This window comes from Diabrotica virgifera, chromosome 3 (assembly GCF_917563875.1).
Source record: "Diabrotica virgifera virgifera chromosome 3, PGI_DIABVI_V3a".
In the NCBI taxonomy this organism is placed as follows: Eukaryota; Metazoa; Arthropoda; class Insecta; order Coleoptera; family Chrysomelidae; genus Diabrotica; species Diabrotica virgifera.
In genome coordinates, this window is record NC_065445.1 from 69,793,033 (window position 1) to 69,815,834 (window position 22,802).

Here is a 22,802-nt window from a genome sequence, read left to right on the forward strand (position 1 = left end):
GCTGAGAGTAAGTGGTATAATTACAACTTTCGGAGTTTTTAGAGATTGGTTCACAACTTTGTCATTAGTGTTCAGTGTTCAACTAATGAAACTTCATTATTTATTGAAGCTATATTTCTTTAGGCGCGATTGGGAAAATCGATGGGAGTGACATTTTATAAAAATCACAGTGTGAAGTACGCGCACACTCCCAACATGAAGTTAGTTGCTACTTCTTTCAAGTTACGTACGTATCATATACATATGCATATTTATTAAAATATTTGTGTCTTTGGATTTATTTTCGTTGGCAATAGGATAATTGGGCCTTGTTAAACAAAAAGCAACCAACCCTCAATTTGTAAATTAAGAGAAAATTAACTTTTTATGTTTTTCTAAATATTTAATTTTCCGTCGTATTTTTTTAAACGATAACTTCACTAATCAATAGTTTAATTTTAGAGCAATTTTATCATAGTATCAAAATTATCCTAATAAATTTTTACAAAAAAATAGCCATATTGAGGGTTGGTTTCTTTTTGCTGTTGGAAATATATCTAATAAAATGCAATCTGCAAAATCCAACCAACCCACAAAATCCATAATAAAACCGAATAATTTCAGTCAACTCAGTAATACCATACAGTAGAATTTCTACTATTAAACATAATATCAATACAAATAAAAAATATGCGATAATCAGTCAAAACAACAAACCATAATATTTAAAAAGTAAGATAAACATAGCCTTAATCCTAAAACTTACTATTTTCTGCAATTTCGCGAGCCGCTTTAATTATTTTAACAGTTCTTGATTTAAACATATTTTTCGCATTAAAGATTCAAAGATTTCTTCACAATATAATAGATATAATACAACAAATATTTTAATATTTAAGCACGAACTAATATTGGTCAGTACCTAGTACTATTCGACAAGCCAGTGCTGGCGCGTGACCTTGAGTGAAAATACACAGCGTCAAATGCAGAATACGAGAAGGTCAGCCGCCACCTTTAGCTTGTCGCTCTGTACCTACACGTAAAAACAAAAAGATGAAACATTCCAGGAACCGTAATCGGCATAACAATATCAACCCACTTGGCTGGTACTTTTCGACAGTGCAATGTAATATGTTCAGTCCAGTGATATACACAAACAATCCAAGTGGGTTGGTTGTCTTATGCGAAATCTTAAGTGAACTATTATTAAACAGAAATAATTTGGAGTAGTATTTTTCATGGTTTAATATTTAGAATGGCTTGGTTGCTTTTTACACAATGTAGAATACACATTTTTAAATCGATATGTGACATTATCTTGTTTTCCTCAAAAATGTGGGTTGGTTGCTTTTTGTTTAACAAGGCCCAATTAGTATTAAAATATGATGAAAAGAAAATTAAAAATCTGTGTAGAAAATCTGACGTTTCTTAGATTTTCTACGATTCATCAAGGAAAAAGCAATTGCGGGGAGGCTACAGTGTATAAAAAATGACGTATGTATTAATATATTATTTTTACTTTTTCATAGTATTTTAAGTATTAAAATTAGTTTAATATTTAAATAAAAATACAATTAAACTATTTAAAATATAATTATTTCGTTGTAATAATAATAATAGAAGAATAACTTCTTACGTGCGTACAAAGTATACACTACACAAACTCTTATTCTTTAATTTTTACTGCGGAATTTCGAACGAATATTTCCAAAACTCCCGCTTCGCGTCGTTCGGCAAACTGCAGTCGCGTGCGGAAAAGTATGACTTTCTGCACTTGTTAGGAAAATAACTATATCCGGTCTTTTGGAAATATTAATATATTAATATTTTGGAAATATAATAATTAATATTATTTTAAATTAATGTTTGCACAAATCATAAGCTACCCACGACATAAACTCGATGGTAATGCAAAGTGGATTATTTTAACATATTATGTTAGTTAATTTCACTACTTAAGTTAAAGCTTTCACTTGTTAACAACTTCACTTCTCGTTCAGTTCCAAAGTTTGTCTTGTCTCAAGGTGTCATTCACATTATGTGAATTTTATCCACTTAGTGACCTATACTATTTACGTAATGGTCATTTTCCAATAAAATTTTCAATAAATAAATAACACATATTATCTCTAAAATATACAGGGTGTTAGTAAATAAGTATCAAACATTTTAAGTGCTAATTCTACATGAAAAAATAAACACAGTTTGCTCTATAAACGTATGTCCGCAAATGCTTCGTTTCCGAGATACGGGGTGTTGAAATTTTTATTTCAAACTGCCAATTTATGTATTGCTCTAAGACCAGTTGAGCTATGAAAATGAAATTTGGTAGATTTTAAGAGGTAGTTATTACGCTTTTTTTATTCTTTTTCTCATGATCATCTTTCAGTGCGTCACAGTTTTTCGATTTCTTTCTAACGCATTAAATTGTATGTGACAGAAAAATGGCACGTCCGTGATTACAGACATTTACAACATTTATTCTAGTTATTCTAGTTGTCAATAGATGGCGCCATAATAAAAAAATTTTTTTTTTAATTAGATAATAATATTACAAATATAATCTGTATAATTTATAAGACTATACAAATCAAAGAAAATACCATTTTATAAATGCAAGAAACACATTTGATTTGTTTTTATTCCAAATTGAAAATAAAATGTGACAACTGTCAGATTTAACTAAAATGTCATGTAAAAATAAATGTCATAAATGTGTATTATCACGGACTTACCCTTTTTCCTATCATTTGTTACGCACTGAAAAATGCTCATGAAAAGGACAATAATATACAATGCACGCCAATTAAAAATTATTTTTAAATTCCACGTCTAATTTGTGATAAAAAACCTTTCTTGCCTTTTTTTTCATATGGTGCACCGTTTTTATGCAGAAAAATAAAACATCTTGACGCGTATTTTTAAGTTTTTAATACATTATCAAGAAATATCCAATATAATAATACTAAACTGGAACAATAACAGAAAATATTACTAATAAGATTTTAACTAGGTGCAGAGCTACAACAAATGTTAAAAATGACCTGCTTTAGAGGTTATAGAAGAATTTTATATTCATCATTGGCGCGCGTACGGGTAATTGTCTGAATTTTTTTAAGATAAAAATAGTACGCCGCTGAGATATGTCAAATTAAAAATCATTTTTGAATTGCTGGTTTAATTTACGACAAAATATCTTTCTTGCCTTTTTTTCATATGCGGCGTCGTTTTTATGCAAAAAAAAATAAAACATCTTAACGTTTAGAAAGTATTTGAACTAAGTTTCTATGCATATGGAAACTATAGTCCTTTTCATGAGCATTTTTCAGTGTGTAAAAAATGATAGGAAAAAGGGTAAGTCCATGATAATACACATTTATGACATTTATTCTAACATGACATTTTAGTTAAATCTGACAGTTGTCACATTTTATTTTCAATTTGGAATAAAAACAAATCAAATGTGTTTCTTGCATTTATAAAATGGTATTTTCTTTGATTTGTATAGTCTTATAAATTATACAGATTATATTTGTAATATTATTATCTAATTAAAAAAATTATTTTTTTATTATGGCGCCATCTATCGACAACTAGAATAACTAGAATAAATGTTGTAAATGTCTGTAATCACGGACGTGCCTTTTTTTCTGTCACATACAATTTAATGCGTTAGAAAGAAATCGAAAAACTGTGACGCACTGAAAGATGATCATGAGAAAAAGAATACCTCAAATACTTTGTAAGCGTTAAGATGTTTTATTTTTTTGTAGAAAAACGGCGCCTTGTATGAAAAAAAGTCAAGCAAGATTTTTTGTCGTAAATTGAACGAGGAATTAAAAATGATTTTTAGTTTGACATATATCAGTGGCGTACTATTTTTTTCTTAAAAAAATTCAGACCATTACCCGTACGCGCGCCAATGATGAATATAAAATTCATCTGTTACCTGTAAAGGAGATCATTTTAAACATTTCTTGCAGCTTTGCACCTAGTTTAAATCTTATTAGTAATATTTTCTGTTATTGTTCTAGTTTAGTATTATTATATTGGATAGTTCTTGATAATGTATTAAGAAATGAAAAATACATGTCAAGATGTTTTATTTTTCTGCATAAAAACGGTGCACCAAATGAAAAAAAGGCAAGAAAGGTTTTTTATTAAAAATTAAACGTGAAATTTAAAAATAATTTTTATTTTGAAATATCTCAGTGACGTACTATTTTTTTCTTTAAAAAATTCAGACTATTACCCGTATGCGCGCCAATGATGAATACAAAATTCTTAATTGTATTTCAAAAAATGCTCAATAACTACATCCTAAGACTCACCAAATTTCATTTTCATAGCTCAACTGGTCTTAGAGCAATAAATAAATTGGCAGTTTGAAATAATAATTTCAACAACCCGTATCTCGGAAACGAAGCATTTGCGGACATATGTTTATAGAGCAAGCCGGCATTATTTTTTCATGCAGAATTAGCCCTTAAAATGTTTCATACTTATTTACTAACACCCTGTATCTGTAGAATAAATAAAAATAACTTTATAAAACAACACCACTTTATCATCACATTATCAATTAATTTTCTTAAAATTAAAAATAATAGCTTTCTTTTCAACCAGCTCCTCAAAATTAGTGCGTTAAATTAAATATTTACCTTTTAAAAACTAAAGGTTTTAAATGAGTTTATCAACATGGTTTTATATTCCTTCTTTCCTTTAATATGGTTTTTGAACGGCTACGGTGTCTTTAAAATGAACGAAGTTTTTGTAAAAAAACAATATATTTTTTTTCAATTTTGGAGCATATACAAATTTTGGAGCAGATGTGTATGGGATCTTGCTGTACCGACTACTCACAGCGACAATACTTTTTTCGTAAATCTGTAAAAAAATCTACATATTGTTTCAGTATTGAATAAATTTAATATTTTTCTGCAAAAATCGTTTTTTTCTCTACTTTTATATTTTTGATCATGAGGGAGTTTTAAGGAAAGCAAAATTACAAAAAATATTCTTAGTGTAAATGATAAAAAAGTATCATGTCTGTAAATAAGGAGATAAATAAAAGATTATGTTGAAGAAGTGTATTTTTTATTTTATAATAAAGATATGAGTTGTTTTTGGGGGTTGACAAATGAATAAAACGAAAAATATTGACCCAAAAAGGGATGTAAAATTGATTTAAATTAGATATTACATTAATTAATTAGAAATATTATTAAATACTTTTTTTAAACATTTTATTTTATAACATTTTATAACATTTTATAACATTTTATAAAGGGGGTAGTTTATAAGGGTTAACTTATTCAGCGAATCAACAATAATGTGTTCAAGTATGTATAAAAAAACCTTTATTTAACTTCATCAAATCATATTAAAGCCTAAAAAGTACTTTGATTTACGTTACAACTAGTTGTATTCAATTTTGACAATAGGGGGGAAGTTTTCAGTTTTCACCCCTCCAAAATAATAAGCATATTATATAGGCATAGGACTTTGAATTAGGTAAGTAGAGCCTATTCCCAAAATTTCATCAAAATCGATTAATTATAATAGAAATCGGATATAATATTCTATTTTGCTCTCATTGACTGGGGTACATAAAAATGATCGCTTGTACGCGTACACGCCTATTCTACTATATTACGAGTATACGATAAAACGAATCGTATACTCAGCATGTCTTTTATTTTCTACTTAAAATAAGTTCTTGAAGTTAAATTACGGAATATTATTTATATATTTCAACTTTTCAGCTGAATCGCTAGTTACCGAACTAACTGCAAACAGCGTAGATGCCGTTTGTAAAATTATCGCTAATGAAACGTTAAACTGTTTATAACGTAACCGCTGCTCCCGCTGCTGCGATAAGTTCCACTGTCAATATTTTACTTGGCTAAGTTACATCGCGATGTGCCACAAACTCCCCCGTGAAAAGTTAAACATTTCATTCCACATTAATTAATCGCAACCCAGTTAACCTGCTAATTGGGACCGTCGCGTTAGCGTCGAACGCACATCTTGGCGGGTGTTAACCCCTACCTTCACTCTCTTTCGATGACAGGTGCAGAATGTGTTTTTTGTATTTAACTTGTCGAGATATAAAAAAGACATAAAATTGCTTTCAGTCTTACTTAGTGACATACAGGTGCAGAAAATCATGACTGCTTATTGTGCTTGATTTATTGAGGTTTAAAGAGGGATTAAAGAGGGGCACATCTATAAAATGTTAGATACTATATGTATTGTTATATAATTTTTATGGGAAAAATTTAGAAAATTAATTTATGTCAAATACCACGAGATCATAGATTTTCATCGCCCTGTATATGGCCAAAAATTGTAAATAGTGTAATTTAGTCATAAGCAGTGCTTCGTGAAAGAAGGAAAAGTTTAGTATTAATGATTCTATGAACAGACTTATACAATTAATACGGTCGGATTAGAAAGCACATGTATTCGCTTTGAAGCGAACAATAGGACGTTTATAAATGCTTCTTAGAAGGAAAGACGGTAAACACAATTGTTGAGTTTGACAATATCGTTTTTTTATGGCATATAGAAACACAAAAGTAATTTTGGTATCAGAACGAAAACGTTTTGCAATCCATGTGGATGACTTTTAGATAGTTTTTAAATAAACGATTTTATGCCAAAATACAATTTGAAGTTTTTACTTCTGTATAAGTTTTTTTAATTTTGGTATCTCCTGGAATTTGACAAAATGGAAAAGTTGTATAAAAAATTAATTTGTTCTTAAGAAATGAAAAGTAGGGATATAATGTGTAGAGAGGGTTTTTTGTGATTGGCGAGAGAGACGGTTGGAGGGAGAATAGAGTGTTTGAGTCTGAGTTTTAGGGAAAAAAAAGTTTCACTGTGTAATGAACATCTGAAGAGAGCAGTCCAGTTTTTTGAAAAGTAAGAAGTCGGTGTAAAGTGGTGAAGTTGGCGGCCCCGTGTAAGCAGAGTCGTGTTGAAACGAAACGGTTGATCGACTTGAGAAGTTAAATCTCCTTGTGTCCGAAGAGATTGCTGTTTCTGTCTGGAACGAGTAGCCGGTTGGTATCAATTTGCACAAGATATCGAGCAAAGAGAAATCTTTGGACGAGAAGGATCGTTCGCAGCATCCTAGGAGCACGTGTGGGAGAATCGAGGACTACACAATCCATGAGAAGAAGTAAAGAAGAAAAAAAAAGGTTAGTCAGATTATTTGTGAAAAGGAGAGAGTTGTTTTATATCACATACCATATTTGTTTATTTTTTATTGAACAGTTCTATAGCATAATATAGTCATTCATAAATCCAAAGAAGAAATACGTAATCTATTCAAAAGGTGAAAAGTAAATTTTGTTTTTTTTTATAATAGTAAGAACAGTCTAACGAATTATTTAAATGAAAATTTTGTAAAAAAAAAGAAGATAGCAGAATTAAAGATTAATTTATTAAATGAGAAATAGTTGCAACAAAATTGAGTTTTAGCATACATTTAAATCTTATATTTATGGTATATTGGATAAATAAATAATATTTATAGAATTTATATGACATTTAGTATATTTATTTTCCCTGTTTTGTCCTGGATGAAGTAAGCAACTAGAGATACTAGAAGCCACAAGCCATAGGTAATGCATTAAAATAAATTAGCCCTGAGAATAAATTTTATTGGAAAGTTTTATTTAATTTTGGTTTCGTTTTCCATAAGTAGTAATTAAAATAATTCATTAATTAATCAAAATAAGAATATGCTGATCAATCTCATAACAGAGAGAAAATACAGAGCATAACAGTGTACACATTTGTATAGAGCCAACGAAAAACATCGTAATTAGAGTAGACTCAAGAGTTCAAATACGTGCAAATAAGGGATGTTGGTACTTTAGTTGCCACCAATGTTTACTGAATTAAATGACAAACAATATACATAAATTACTTATATTTAAATAAAAAGACTTACTTTATATTATCTTATTTACTACACCAGCTTTACAAAAAAATTTAAAAACAATAAGCACTTAACGTTTAATTCATTAGAAATATTACAATGTTTATTTGATGTCATACCGGTTTAATATTGTGTATTTATTACTTAGTTACGAACCACATAATGATATACTCGCGCGGGCATAATAGTTATTTATGATATAAGTGTGAAAGTTTGCAGAATTAGCGAAGCGAGTTCTGCAATTCACATGAGTGCCTTAAAAATGTACTTTTTAACACGCATACCATACAATATTTTTTCTACAAACATAACTACAGGACAATATCTACAAAAACTTTTACTTGAACTTGACTGACATTCCATTTTTATATTTTTTTGACATCAAAATTGCCAATACGAACTGCAGTGTCTTAAAAATTTTAAAGCACTAGTGCCTTAAAGTAGCATTTTTAACGCTCGTATGGAGTGCTAACAATTGAATTTTTACCACGGTTGTAGAAAATAGTATATTGTGCAACAAGTGCAGAAAGGTACTAATTTCTCACGAGTTTGAAAAGTTGCGGTACGAGCGCAAGCGAGTGCCGCAATTCAAACGAGTGAGAAATTACCTTTCTGCACGTGTTTCACACTATACTTTTTCTACAAGCACAGTTTTTCCTAAAAATAAAAGTCACAATTTCCAAACGACGATTAATTATAATAGGTACCTATGTGATAAATTTTAAACTGTATTTAATTAATACCTACTAATCAATTTAAATTCCTTATACCTAAATAAATTGCACAGAAATCATTTAAAAAATTAATGCACTGCCTTAATTTGTTTAAATTTAAACAATTATTACACATTATTGACATTATATTTATGCAGTCACAGATTTACACAAAAACTACTTCATTCGACGTCTCTTGCACAGGTTGCTAAATCCTTATTGGTAATTTGATAATTATAAAATGTTTAATAAGAATAAAATTGTAAAATAAAACAGTTGTAACATCCATAATTTAGTTTCTATGCTATAGTTAAATATAATAATTGTCTTATAGGTTATATATTTGTCTAAAGTTTAACCACGGATGTAAACAGAATATAAAGTTACTCAGAATGCGGTAGTCCACGGATGTAAACAGAATATAACGTTACTCAGAATGAGGTAGTCAACTGTGCAGAAAAGAACTTTGCGGCACAGAAACGTCACTTTGCGGCACAGAAACGTCACTTTTCTGCACACTAATGTCAAATATCTTATACTGTGAGAAAATATCAAGTTTGCTAACATAAAACCGTGCAGAAAAGTGCACTTTGAATAGTGGCTGTAGAAAAAGTATATTATGTCTCCAAAGTATGCCAGTAGTACGGTCTCATTTACGCATTCAGTATCATTTTCTGCCATCAATTGTTGAAATTTAGCGTATTCTTTGTCGTACGTTTCTATTGTTTTTTTCGGTATCAGTCGCATTTTTTGGCTTTTTTAACTATTTCTTCAGAAATATCTAATTTCTCTTGCATTCACATATTTATTAGTACAATCGACAAAAGAATCTGGAAGGAATAGAATATTTACATCATAAATCAAATAGGTAATAAAATCCTCGCTTAGGTAGACAAACAATTGTTTATGAGTGAATATATGAGTTTATGCAAATAGACGGTCAATCGGGATTTAGGGCTCGTTCATATACGAGTGGTTTGCCAACGTCGACGCCGCGATTTACCAGTTTAAACGCTGGTAAACTGGCGGTTGCATATGTACGATGAGCGGTTGCATTTGTTTCTGTTAACTTGAACCGCGGCGGTTGGGTTTTTCAGGTAAACCGCGACGTCAACGTTGGCAAACCGCCCTTATATGAACAAGGCCTTAGAAGCGTCACAATATCTATGACAGAGGTCTCATATTTATGATTTGGCTATCTATGTAGTTTAAATGAATGGAAAAAAGTGAGAAATCATGAAGTAACAAAATAAATCATGCTACGAGAGGTCATAATTTAGAAGAAGACTTAGTAGCTAGGCGCTCGTAAGCATTGGAAGTAGAGACTGGAAATTATACTGAATCCATTAAATTTCCAATTATGTATCTCTTTTCATTTAATTCTAATTTTGTCGCTGAAGATAAAACGAGTTGTTGACAATTTTCAAACTTAATGAACTGTAGACCTCGAGCTTCTCTTTCAAGAACTAAAAATAACGAGATTCGTACACCTGTGCAAAAATATTCGCTTAAGACATTTAGAAAAAGAAAAAGAAGACTTCAGGAGCAAATATCATATTAATAATTAGGTATTCGGTTAAGGTATTTATACAACGATAAGTTTTAGTTTCGTCCACCAGTCTAGAATCGCCACTTAGCAATAACAATCTTAATAGTTAGTACGTTCTTTAAAGGTAAAATATTGCAAAAACCTCTAACTTTTAAAGAACCGCTTGGATTGACATGAAATTTGGCATACACATAGCCAACAAGTCAAAGAAAAAAAGTGATATTGTGCCGATGTGTGCACCCTAGGGGTGAGTTTCACCCCCTTTTGGGGGTGAAAAATATATGTTCGAAATAAGCCCGGAAATGTATAAAATGACTAATTCTAAGCAACTTTTGTTCTATAAAGTTTTTCCACCAAGTTAATACTTTTTGAGTTATTTGCGAGTACATATGTTAATTTTTCTACAAAATAACCACGTTTTCAGACGGTTTTTCGCAAATAACTCAAAAATTAAGTATTTGGTCGAAAAAAAAATTCTTAACAAAAATATAGCACGTAAATAAGTGAAAAACATGGTGTATATATTAGGTCACTATACCTAGTAGAAGCAAAGTTATAGCTAATGAAAAGTAGGTTCATATTCGTCAAATTACAAATCGAATATTTTAACGTGCCATAACCAAAAAACAAACCACTTTTTTGGGGAAAACGCATTTTAACTTTTTTAAAGTGTTTAAAAAATGCTTATTTTTGTTTTTAAAAAAAATTTTTAGCATTTAAAGTAAACAAGTTACGCTCAAAATAAAGTTGGTCCCTTTTTTTTGGTAAGAAATCGGGAAAATCACCCCTAATTAGCATTTCAAATAAACTTAATTGTTACCACTTCACAAGTTTTTTACTCGCGTATGTATTGGTCATATGATCTGTAAGTTTCATCGGTTTAAAGTCCTTATTTTTGAAAGAGCTGTAGTTAAAAGGGCTTGAACGAGTCAATTATCCCGAGTGTATGCAAATTTAGAAACACCGAATCTTAACCAATTTTTGTCTTACGGAAAAACAAAAAAATACAAAGTATTCAGAAAAGTAAAGCCGACTTTTTTATTGTTTAAGATTTTTGGTCTTCTTCTTTCTTCTTCTTAGCCTTCTATCGTCCACGTTTGGACATAGGCCTCTCCCAACTCCTTCCATCGGTCTCTATCCTGAGCAACATATTTCCAATTCGTTCCGGCTACTCTTTTAATATCATCAACCCATCTCATCTGTGGTCTTCCTCTCGGTCGTTTACTTTGGTAAGGTCTCCAATGTTGTATCGTGGCATTCCAACGTTGATCTTTTTGTCTAACAGTGTGGCCTGCAAAGCTCCATTTAAGTTTAACAACTTTTGTTGTTATGTCCTCGACTTTTGTTTTTGATCTTACCCAGTCGCTCCTCTTTTTATCTGACAGTCGTATACCTAACATTGCTCTTTTTTTCTCTCAAGATTTCTCTCAAGATTCTCTCAAGATTTTTGGTATCTCTAACAATTTTTAAGTTATTTTGAAGAAAAGCAATTTTTTCAAAATTAAAATTTTTAAAAATATTACTTTAAAACCAATTTTTTTCAAAAATAAGCACTTATTGAATTGATGAAACTTACAGATCATATAAACACAACATAAGTAAAGTAACTTGTGAAGCGGTAACGATTAATTTCAGTTAAGTTGCTAATTGGGGGTGATCTTCCTGATTTTTCTTTGCCAAAGCAAAAGGGACCAACTTTATCTTGAGCGTAGCTTGCTTACATTTGATAATAGAAATTTTTTTTATAAAAACAGAAATAAAGCTTTTTTTAAACACTTTAAAAAAGTTGTAATGTGTTTTCCCTAAGAATGCTTCATTATTTGGATATTTCACATTGAATTATTCTATTTAGAATTTTTCGAATATGAACCTATTTTTCATTAGTTATAACTCTGCTGTCGCTAGGTATAGAGGCCTAATATATACACCATTTTTTTCACTTTTTTATAGGCTATAGTTTTGCTAAGAATATTTTTTTCGACAAAATGCTTACGTTTTGAGTTATTTGTGAAAAACCGTCTAAAAACGTGGTTATTTTTTTGAAAAATGAACATATTCACTTGCAAATAACTCGAAAAGTATTGATTTGGTGAAAAAACTCTATAGAACGAAAGTTTCTTAAAATTGGTCAGTTTATCCATTTCGGGACTTATCTTGGACATATATTTGTTCACCCCCGAGATGGGGTGAAAGTCACCCCCAGGGCAAAAGCACACATCGGCACCATATGACTTTTTTTCTTTCGACATGTTAGCTATGCGTATGCCAAATTTCATGTCAATCCAAGCGGTTCTTTAAAATTTACAGCAAAAACCGTGAAAGAATGTACTAAGCAGACTAATGAACTATTTTAAATGGGAAATAAGCCACAATTTTACCAAAAAAATGAATTTATTAACCTTTTTGTTTATTTAGTATTATTTTGTATTTTGACAACGACACCCGACTTGGGCGTCGAAACGTTAATAAATTAATTTTTTTGGTAAAATTGTGGATTATTTCCCTTTTAAAATAGTTCATTATAAAATTGCCACAAGAAAATAGCTTCAGAACAATACTAAGTAGACTGTCAAATAAAACTTTTGTCAGTTGGTCAATTAATAATTCCCGCAGAAGAGTTAAAACACAAATGAAATATAATCAATTTGTATATGATTCACGTTAAAAGACAAATGTGAAGTAATCTAAAACATGTTTAACCCCCGTAAAGCGGTGCGGGGGTCAAGTGTACCCCAGACCTCGTTTTTCTCACCTATGTTTTTTAATAAATTTTTTTGATTTTTGTCCATTCTTTTATTCGCATTAAATTCAATTCTAAACGCATTCCACCCATTACACCGTTTAAAACTCTTAGCGTTTAAGTGCTATCTTTTTAATTTATTTTTAGACCGATATTTAATGTAGCTTCTTCAAAGGTCGAGAAAATATTCTTAACTTCTAATGTGGCTTGTGCTACTGCATCTACGTCATCGGCAAAGGAGAGTACAATTTTTTCTCCCCAACAATGTCTCGTTAAATTTTTCGAAAAAATTTTCGTATGACATATTCTAAGGCAATGTTAACCAACAATTGGGATAACGGATCTCCCTGTCTCAGTCCAGAATTTACGAGCCCAGCTCGACCATTGCCTTCATGCCTTCCATAGTGTTGGACGATTAATTGTTTCATCAGCCTGTTTGAAATCTACAAATATGTGATGCAGGTCTTGATTATACTCACTTTATATTTTTGGTTTAAAAAGGGAACCATGTCGATGCTGCTTTCCCCCTTAAAACACTTTCGTAACCTACATACGATTCGAAAAAGTTTTCTCATACTCCTAAAACCACATACCAAAAATTGTCAACTTTACAGTTTCTGTTCGGTCTTGAATCGTCGTGAACTTTTTCCAAATCCGCAAGATCCATCCGTACATATTTTTCAAAAACAAAAACGATGCCGTACGAGTAGAAAGTTTTCACCACATCTCAAGAACAAAAAAATCGACGTAAACAACTTGCTATAAGTTACAGATTTGTACATAAAAACTTATCAAATCTTCAGTACTTTACTAGGAGTTTCAAAAAGAAAAGTTTCGAGGATAAATTTCGTCGATCCCAACTTTTTCCAATTCTCGGGTGAACTCTTACCACAATTTCGGATTATAACAAGGAACATGTGGCCATTTGGTTGGGAGTATATTATGTGTATAAATCTCGGGAGTCAAGTATGGCTTTTGTATTTCGTTCGGTTCGCTCTTACGTGAGAGAACTTGAAATTTTAAACACACCGCAAATACTAAAACGTTCAGAAACGTTACATAAATATTGTTCTTTGAAATTGAGTCGGTTTTTATTGGTTCGCTCTTAAATTTCCGTTATCTTCTTGATAATAAAAAATAGTGTACGTGTACGTGTTCCTGACCTGCCTTGCATCCGCTCAAATTGAATTGATAGAGGTACACTCGCGGGTTGAGAGATGATAAAGGGATGTTGCTAAATGAGCCGGAAAAAATAATGGAAAACTGGCAAAACTATTTCACAGAACTGCTAAATAAGAGCGAAGTACAAAAGGAAACAAGCCATGAAATTGAAGATGATCAGATAGCAATAGAAATACCCACAGAACAAGAAATAAAGAGCTTGAAAAATAACAAAAGCCCAGGAATAACAGAAATATCGGCCGAAATGATAAAATCAGGAGGGAAAAGACTACAGAAAGAGATATATGACCTGATAAGAAGAATATGGGAAGTAGAAAAAATGCCAGAAGAGTGGACCATAGCAAGAATATGCCCTATACATAAAAAGGTGATAGAATGCTATGCGAAAACTACAGAGGCATCGCACTATTAGAAATAGTTTACAAAATCTTGGCATAAAGTATAAGAAAAAGGCTAAGTTATTATTCGGAAAAAATACTGGGGGAATACCAGGCAGGTTTTAGAAACAACAGATCAACGACTGACCAAATATTTGCCTTAAAAGAAATACAGACTACCTGTTACGAACATAAAACAGTACTATATGCTTTGTTCATAGACTTTAAGCAGGCTTACGACACAGTAAATAGACAGCAGATGTACGAACTGATGAAAGAACTGGGGATACCAAGTAAAATTGTTAGGATGATAAAGATGACGATGGAAAACACAACAAACGAAATAGCTTGGAAAGGGTATACATCCAAAAAGTTTGAAACCAAGGAAGGATTACGACAAGGAGACCCACTATCAACAATGGCATTCAATCTAACATTGGAAGGAATAATCAGGAAAAGCAGAATAAACATGCAAGAAACGATATTTAAAAACGGCCACCAATGCATATCATTTGCAGATGATCTGACGCTATTAGCAACAAGCAAAAAAGAACTACAAAAGTTAATGAAAAACATAATAACGGAAGCCAAAAAATTCGGACTTAAAATAAATGAAGAAAAGACAAAGTATATGATAATGGGAGAGATCCAAAAAGAAAAAGAGAATAACATCATAGTACAAATAGATGGAGAAAAAACATACTCGTTCAAAAGAGCCAAAGAAATTATTTACCTGGGAGCCAAAATAGATGAAAATGGTCATGAAGAAGGGGAGATAAAGGCAAGAATAGCTAAAGGAAATAAAAAATATGGAGCATTACGCACATTATTGAAATCCAAATACGTATCAAGAAAAACAAAAATAAGAATTTATAAGACTGTTATCAGACCTACAGTAACATACGCAAGTGAAACATGGGTGCTCAAAAAATCAGAAACAGACCTATTAGAAATATGGGAGAGAAAAATGCAAAGAGCAATATATGGAGGTGTGAAAATAGAAGGTCAGTGGAGAAGAAGAACCAATAAAGTATTGGAAGAACTATATCAAGAGCCAACGATTACGACGACGATCAAAGCACAGAGAATACGATACTTGGGGCACATAGAGAGAGTGGGAAGTAAACGAATGCCAAAAATGGTACTCTCACGAAGACCAATACAAAAGAGGAGGAAAGGCAGGCCAAGGAAAAGATGGAAGGACAGTGTATATGAAGACTTGAAGAAAAGTAACATTGAGAGATGGAAAGAACTAGCATTGGACAGAAGGAGATGGAGAGAGGTGGTGAAGGAGTGTATAAAAAGACTGAAGTGTATTTAAATAAAATTTACAAGTTTTATAAGTTATGTAAGTTATACTAAGTTATTTATTATATTATTTATGTAATCAGAAATGTAAACATTTTAGCCCTAGGCCTACAAGGCCTGTTGCGCTTAATAAATAAATAAATACATAACACTCGCGGGTTGAATTCATAATATACAAACTCATGGGGAGGCCTTTGTTCAGGAGTGGACGCAAACAGGCTGAATAAGAGGAAGACGCTCGCGGGTGGATCCATAAAAGTTTTAAATCCATATTGATTTTTTATATTTAAAGCTTTGTTGGAATACTTCCAACACATATTTCTTTTTTCTGTTAACTTTATTCGTTACTCGTTATTAATTATCGCCACGTTAACACGCATCTTTGCACGTTACTATGTTATTTTATTTAAAAAACAATCTGACAATTCTAAATTTAATTTCACTAAAAACATCAAAAATTTACTCTCGATAAAAATATAATTTAGCGCTTGTTCAAGATTAAAAAGGAACGTAAATATTTGTGTACTAATTCAACAAGAATGAAAAACCGCTAAACGTCGTAAAAATGAGTGGCGCATACAATATTCCAGCTACAAAAGATCTGATATTAGTCTGGGCTGATTATCGGAGAATAGGCCATTTTTGGGAAAAGTTATTTACCAGCAATTTTATTGCTGAAATCGAATTATAAGATCCTATATATTAATAATATAGGTATGCAAAGTCCTCAGATAGTGTGCTACTTTTTTTATAAACAAAATGGCGCTCGAAAATCGTGTTTTTTTCAATTATTGCTCTAGAACTCCAAAGATTTTAACTTTACAAAAAAAAACACTCAAATAAAAATTCACCGTGATTAAATTCTGCATAGAGAAGTGTTTTTCCCGATCTGCTCCGACGAAAATTTTCCTCGGAAAATGCGGGTTTTCCCAACAAAATCTTTAATTTTCAAATAAAGTTTTAGATAAGTAATTATTTACCAATAATTAAATAATTTAGTGACTTAAAAGCCTTCTTGGTTTAGATTATAGTTCCAGAAGCTGGTGAAAATTAAACGAATATTTTAGCAACAATTCAATTGTTAATTAATAATTTACGGTCGCAATAATAACCAAAATAATTATTATATACTGATCAAACTTTGAAATCTTATAAAGATGAGATGCCTATTTAACATTTTGTCGACAAAATATAAATTTTTTATTTTTTTGCATAATCTTTAAATGTTTAAAAAAAAATATTTATAAACAAATTAACGTTTCTCAGAAAGTTTTTATTATATTATAATTTTAAAAAATACCTAAAATGCGCATTTCAAATATCTTGAAAATGAATGCTTTAAAACTTTTTTGCAACCATTTTCAAAAAAGTTATGAAACAGCAAAGTAAACATACGATTACTACGGTGTTAATAATTTTTTTTAATTCTTTCAAAGCGTAGAAGTGAGTTTAAAGTACAAGCTAATTATTTATTAAACAATATCGATTATCAGCTTAATGGTTATATTTCAATTAAAGATTATAAATATATTTTTTCGTAATTTACACGCGCGAAAATAGAATAATACAGTACCGTAGCTACCCGCCCACATACACAACTCGCGCGAGTTTAAGCGTGTCAGTCGCTTCGAGTGAATATTTTATCTCCGGCTCTGTATCAAGCCTACTTTCGCGCTAAAAATTACAAAAAAAAGTATTTTTAATCTTTGATTAAAATATAACCATTGCACTAATTTTTGACATTCATTGTGAGTAATTAGATTGTACCATAGACTCACTTTTAAGCTTTGAAACAATTAAAACAAATTATAAACAATGGAGATATCGTATATTTATTTTGCTGTTTCCTAACTTTTTTGCAAATGGTTGGAAATTTTTTTTAAAGCATTCATTTTCAAGACCTATGAAATACGCATTTTAAGTATTTTTTAAAATTAGAATATATTAAACAATTTCTAAGAAATGTGAATTTGTTTATAACAATTTTTTTTAAACATTTAAAGATTATGCAAAAAAATTAAAAATTTATATTTTGTCAACAAAATATTAAATAGGCATCACACCTTTATAATATTTCTAAGTTTGATCCATGTCTCATGATTATTTTGGTTGTTATTGCGACGGTAAATTGTTAATTAACAATTGAATTGTTGCTAAAATATTCGTTTCATTTTAACCGGCTTCTGAATTTATACTCTATACCAAGGAAGCTTTTATTTCACCAAGCTATATGATTATTGATAAATAATTACTGGCCCAAAAAATGTATTTAAAAATTCGAGATTTTGTTGGGAAAACCCACATTCTCCGAGGAAAATTTTCGTCGGAGCAAATCGGGAAAAACATGCCTCTATGTAGAATTAAATTGGGGTGAATTCTTATTTAAGTATTTTTGGTGTAAAGTTAAAATCTTCGGAGTTATAGAGCAATAATTGAAAAAAATACGATTTGTCGGCGCCATTTTGTTTACAAAAAAAGTAGCACACTATCTGTGGACTTTGCATATCTATATTAATAATATATAGGATCTTATAATTCGATTAAAGCAATAAAATTGCTGGTAAATAACCTTTCTTTGTTCTTTACTAATTAGACCAACGTATTATAACTATTTTTTTTTTCAAAATTTAAAGATTATGGAAAAAAAGAAAAATTTATATTTTGTCGATAAAATATTAAACAAGCATCTCATCTTATAATCTTTATAAGTTTGATCAATGTATCATGAATATTTTGGTTATTATTGCGATCGTAAATTGTTAATTAACAATTGAATTGTTGCTAAAATATTCGTTTCATTTTCACCGGCTTCTGGAATTACAATCTATACCAAGAAATCTTTGAGGTCACTAAGATATTTAATTATTGATTAATAATTACTTACCTAAAACTTTATTTGAAAATTATAGTTTTTGTTAGGAAAACCCGCATTTTCCGAGGAAAATTTTCGTCGGAGAAAATCGTGAAAAACATATCTCTATGCAGAATTTAATTGCGGTGAATTTTTATTTGGGTGTTTTTGTTGTAAAGTTAAAATCTTCGGAGTTATAGAGCAATAATTGAAAAAAATACGATTTGTCGGCGCCATTTTGTTTATAAAAAAAGTAGCACACTATCTGCGGACTTTGCATACCTATATTATTAATATATAGGATCTTATAATTCGATTCCAGCAATAAAATTGCTGGTAAATAACTTTTCCATGAATTTTGCTAATTAGCCCAGAGTATATGAATTAAATATTACGTGGCGTGAAAACGTATTTTCATTTTGATGCAAAATAAAATTTTAGTTTTATTTTAAACGATTTTTCCATAATATTTGCTAAATTTGAAGTAAAACGCGCCACAAAAGAGTAACTTTGATACAGTTTGAATTTTGAAACTCTTTTGTGGCGCGTTTACTTCAAATTTAGCAAATATGTATGGAAAAATCGTTTAAAATAAAACTAAAATTTTATTTTGCACAAAAATGAAAATACATTTTCGCGCCATGTAATATTCATATCAGATCTTTTGTAGCTGGAATATTGTATGCGCCACTCATTTTTACGGCGTTTAGCGGTTTCTTATTCTTGTATCAGGATTTTTCAAAAGTTATTTATAAATTAAATGTATGAAGTTGAATGCAATGTTTCCCGATTACACGTTAAGCTTTATAAATGGTCGCCTTTGTCGCATTATCTCCCAAATGATCGAGTGTCCATCGAATGTACACTAGATTTTTTTTCTATTCGAAATAGTTTAGCGGTTTTTTATTCTTGTATCAGGATTTTTCAAAAGTTATTTATAAATTAAATGTATGAAGTTGAATGCAATGTTTCTCGATTACACGTTAAGCTTTATAAATGGTCGCCTTTGTCGCATTATCTCCCAAATGATCGAGTGCCCATCAACTGTACACTACAAACCCTCTTGTAAATACATCGTCGATCTACCAGTTTTCAGGTAGCTAGGGTCTACTTGTTCCGTATTATTCGGAGTTCGCGTCGAATAGGATCGAAAATAGGTTCGTTCCAAGACGACACATTTGTACGATCCCTTGAACCGTCACGAAATCGATTGGACTGTTTTAATGCGCAGAATCGCCCTTGAACGGTTTTCTTTCGATCCCAAACCGATTACCGGTACGTAACCCTCTTGGAACGTATTTGTGTACCATTTCAAGTTCGAGTTGCGCCTGAGCCATTTTCAGTACTAGCACCACTAGAAGTTTGCTAGATGGTTAGAAATTATCATTTCTAACAGGTTCATTAAACATCACTTCAACTTCAAAATCTTCCTCAGAATCGATATCTGAGAAATCGTTGTCTTCTAAGAAAAATAATAAATTATCCATATTTTTAAGATTAATTTGAAAAAAAAAAGAAATACCTAATAATTATTTAAACGAAAATCAAGATTCACAGGTACTAATAGCATGTATCGTGGATTATTCTATTATTGAATCATCAGCTGATCTCATAGCAGTGACCAGTAAAAATGAAAACAATCCTAAATCCTAACTGCGCAAGTCAGTACAAATAGTTTCTGCTTGAAGGCATGTATCAAAAGGACCGTTCAGTTACCGATTTCGAAGCGGTACATGGATCGCTTGGAACAACACAGTGTACGACACGAATCATCATTCATGGTCGCTTGGAACGCATTTTTTATAATGCGCATGACCAGGGCAGTACGAAGGACGGTTTTCATGTCACTTGGAACGCGCCTAATATTGGAACACGTACCAGATACGTCGCCACCAAATCTAAGGTTCCACATCAGAGGCGTACTGGTATATAAGGCCTATTTCATACTTTACGACTTCGGTCGTCACGACAATCAGTCGATGAAACATTTATGATTTAATTTTTATAATAGGGTAGATTGATAATAATGCATTTTACAATAGGGTCTATTCCTCGGCACTTTGACAAAGTCCTCACAAAGTCTATTGAAATTTTTGTCACAATAAAATAATACCAACCAGATGCTTACCTATGTATTGTATCTATGTAGGTAAAAATTCCTCATCTATATTATTTACCGTTATGTACGTGCCACTGGATTCACTGGTACTACACGACTAAGTATGGAAGCATTAATTTATGCCTGTGGTTCACTGATAGCACGGCACGACACAACCGTCGTCCATTGCAGTGACATTGGACGACAGCCAAAGAGCAACGGCACGACGGTTAGTCGTGGTCGTCCTGTGTGAAAGGCTCCGTATATTGCTGTATTGGACTAATGGAATGTACGACAAACTGTCGTTACGACCGTTTGTCGTGACGACCGAAGTCGTAAAGTATGAAATAGGCCTAAAAGAGAATTTGTGCTGAACGGACTTTTGTGCGGCAATAAATCTGGGAAAATATCTATTGATTTCCAACAGGAAAGTTGAAGCTTCTAGAAATAGAACTCAGATCTGCATAACAAACCATGCTTTCATGTCCGTGAAGGTAAACTATTAAGTCAACACTGTGTGTTTAATGGACGTATGTTATGCAGCACACGAGAGATGATGAAAGATAAGGTTCCAGTGCTAAAGCTGGAATAACTTGGCCAAGAGAAAAAAAAAAGCCTACAAAAAGTGCTGGTTCTCTAAACATAAGGAATAGATCAAGGGGTTAGCAATTTGTTATTCGGAAAAAAACTATTATATTAAAAATATCGAAAGTCTGACTTGTTATACGGAAGAATATACAAAGCTTCTTCTTCTTGTAGTGCCTATCAGTTTCGTATGTTGACGACCATTATGGCAATCTGTACTTTGCACACTGCTGCTCTAAAAAATTTGTGGTTGTTGTGTTTAACCACGTTTGTGTTGATCCTCGTTTTCGTTTTACTTTTCCTTGTAAAATTAGTTGCAGCAGTCTATATATCTCGGTGTTCTTCATGATGTGATCAAGGCATTCGAATTTGGCCGTGTTTATTGTGGTTAACAGCTTTTTTTTCTTTTTGTATTCTAAATAAAACTCTCTGATTAGTGGTCACTAAGCTTTCTTTTTGTATTCTTATTAAAACACCCAAACATGGTCGGTATCAGATATCTTCAGGATTAGACGATAAAGCCACATTTCGAAAGTCTCAATTTTCTTGAAGGTGGCGCCTGTGAATGTCAATGACTCAACTCCGTACATCAGTATAGGAAAGATAAAATATCGTAGTAATATCCTGATTTTTATTGGTATTGGTATTGATTTATATTAATAAGTAAGACGACTAAGTAAAATAAGTGTAATAACATAATAATATAATAATGATAACGACCAAAGAACACGTTATACAAAACGTACGAATGTCATTGGTATTGTGATAGAAAACAAGCAATATAATTGGAAATTACCTTAAACTCTACAGCAGAGTACCTAAAGATACACGAACGAAAGGAGAGCTATGGCAGGATAAAAGTGATGTTTAACAGTTGCATTTTAAAGAGAAAGAAAAGTTGTAAACAGATAATCTAGGTAACGAGCATATCATTGTTTTAGATTTTAAACTATAAGAGTGTAATATTTACGGTAATACGAGTTAATGTTATGCGCATAATTTCCATGATTACATACATATGTGAGAACATCTCAGTTTTTCACGTCTTTTATAATTTTCGTTTAAAATAAAATCCTTTTAGTTGATGTTCATATTTCACATTTTTAAAATGCTTTTAGCTGGCTACTGCATTCTGTCTAAAACGTAGTGAATCTCATTATTAAAAAGTTTTTTGCGTTCAAAATTAAACATGAGTAAAAGTATGAATACATCAAAACGATTCAAATAAAACCTTTAAAAAATTTATTATATAACTTTTTCGTGTAACAGTATTAAAAAGTATTACTTTTAGAGTTATTACAAAAAAGAAATTAAAGAGTACATAACTATTTATCTGTTTATATTCTTGTCAGAACTTTTTTATATGCAACTAAGTAATTTGAAAACTTCTATGCTAGGTGATGCAATACATACTTTTCTATGGATTACAAGTATAAATGGAGGGTTTTGAGATGGATAAAAAAGTCCTC

At 31.2% G+C, this 22,802-nt stretch overlaps 1 protein-coding gene across 3 annotated transcripts in view; it reads right to left on the minus strand.

The window, feature by feature from the left end:
* LOC126881894 (calsyntenin-1) overlaps positions 1–22,802 on the minus strand; it is a 673,839-nt gene that overhangs the window by 421,085 nt on the left and 229,952 nt on the right. The window lies entirely within an intron of this gene.